The 2,280-nt window shown below is 39.1% G+C and overlaps 1 pseudogene; it reads right to left on the reverse strand.

Annotated features, from left to right (window-relative positions):
- Nucleotides 1-613: 613 nt before the first annotated feature.
- On the reverse strand, nucleotides 614-1,833 carry LOC126796132 (formamidopyrimidine-DNA glycosylase-like; annotated as a pseudogene).
- Nucleotides 1,834-2,280: the final 447 nt, after the last annotated feature.

Genomic DNA, 2,280 nt, shown 5'->3' on the forward strand with positions numbered 1-2,280 from the left:
GCAATCAGCAATAAATAAGATGGCGGTTATAGAAATCAAAAGATCATAACATATATGAGTTACATATGTTACAAACATTGATTTCAATTCTGTTATAATTCTCCATAAACACACAATAACTCAGTTGTTACAAAAGAAGAATTTGAACAGTCAAGAGAATTTGAAAAGTCAAAACCGAATTTTCGGAAATGCAAAAAGAATCTGCGTTCCGACCCTCAATTCGGTGTTGCATTCGTGTTTGCAGGTCGCACGGGCATACACGAGTTTCCCTTGCGATCTAGGATTTGCACCCCCCCTGCGCGTGCGCGAGAGGGTATAAAGGGGCTTACACACTTTACAATCCATACACAATGGATTCTATATAAAGTCTTTTCAACACTTCTCTTTTCCAATGTGGGACAAATACCTTTCCCTCATTCTAAGTAGCCATCTTTGAGTGACAATTTCTTATTCACCCACAAACCAAATTACACAAACAAACATATGATCTTGTAGCCCTCATTATGGAGAACTCAAATCTATGTTCATCTTTGATTAATTATAAGTTTAACTTAATTTAATTAATCAATTAAAATTTAGTTTTAAATAGTTTTTCCAACCATTTTTTCTAATCAGAATCTACTTTGCTCTCTTCCTTAGTTTACTGTTTTGACTGGTCTGCACCTTTTTCTTTGATGTCACCTTTCTCGTTTTCTTTTTTATGTCATCATCAGCAGAATCATGATTGTCTTCATGATCGACATTATCAGTGGAATCATCACTATCACTGTCTTCATCATCAGTACCTTTAGATTTTCTTTTCACTGTAGACCTCTTGGCCTGACCTCCAGGCTTCCTCCCTTTCTTAGATTTAGCAGTTCCCTTGGCTTCTTCGGAACTTGCTTCTTCATCAACATCATCAATAATCTTATTAGTTCGTTTACTTCCTGCTTTGGCAACCTGATTTCCAGTTAACTTCTGAAGCTCTGGTACAAACGCTGAAGTCCTGCCACCAACTGTGATAAACTCAACTTTCTTCCCATTAATTTTTCCAGGCCTTTTGCCCCAGCGAAAATGAAATAACCATTCACGGGGGAAGTGGATAGATTCAGCATCAACTTGGACAGCAAATTCAATAACCTCTTTGATGCTTTTGTATAAAGCTCCAACACATTCTTCGGACAGGGTGGCAGAACTTTGTTCCGGATGAATTCTGGCTTGGTATAGTACTTCATCAGCAACCCAATTGCCAATTCCTGATATAAAGCTCTGATCAAGCAATAGAGCCTTAATTGATATTTTCTTCTTGCTTAATGATGCAAAGAGTGCGTCTTCAGTCAATGGCTCCAATAGAGCATCAGGCCCGAGCTCAGAGATGGGTGGCATAGAATTTGGATCTTTGAGCAGGCGGACTTTTGCAAATCCCTCTTGTCAATGAATGAGAACTCCAGACCATCATCCAGATGGGTGTGAAATAGCAATTCGCAATTGCTACTTACTTGGACAAAAACCTTGGAATATTTGGAAGGCCACTCATCAGTGTCCTTCACAGCAGACCTCTTGTATTTGGTAACTGCTACTCCTTGAATATACACAGCACCCGCCATCCCGAATTGGAAGGAAGGGAAAGGAGGAGAGTCGAGTTGCAGCCACATGTTCTTGCCTTCGCGGTTGGCCGAGACGATGGTCTTCCCCAACAGCGAGTCCTCGAAGTCCGCGCCCGACACTCCGTCGATGACTTTCGAGTCGTTGGCGACGATTGCTTTGGTGATCTTCTTCCCGACGCAGTTGTCGTGTATGGCCCGCCGGGCGGCCTCCACCTCCGGTAGCTCTGGCATTTCGCGCGCTTTTTGTGGGGTCCAAACACTAATTGAATCACGAAAACCTTACTACAGAAAAGATCTTTTGATAAAAGTAAAATGAAATGTTTTAAATATCATAAAATCGGTCACTTTGCAAATGAATGTCAAGTTAAAACTACAATAAACCAATTAACACTTACACCAGTTGAAAAAGAGAATCTAATTAAAATATTAGAATTAAGAAATACAGATTCAGATAATGACATGAGTGAAGATATTAAATCTTTATCATGATCCTTTTTTTCCGAATCAGAAGAAAGATCTTCCCCCTCTCAAAAAATCACTTGTGGCTGCAACGATGCTTGTTGTAAAACAATTAATGTTCTCTCTAAACAAGAACAACAACAAGAATTATTAATCGATTTAATTGCTAGAATTGATAATCCTGACTTAAAAACTGAATACCTCAAAAAACTAAAAAAATTAATTACCCAAGAAG

Source organism: Argentina anserina, chromosome 5, assembly GCF_933775445.1.
Source record: "Argentina anserina chromosome 5, drPotAnse1.1, whole genome shotgun sequence".
Classification (NCBI taxonomy): Eukaryota; Viridiplantae; Streptophyta; class Magnoliopsida; order Rosales; family Rosaceae; genus Argentina; species Argentina anserina.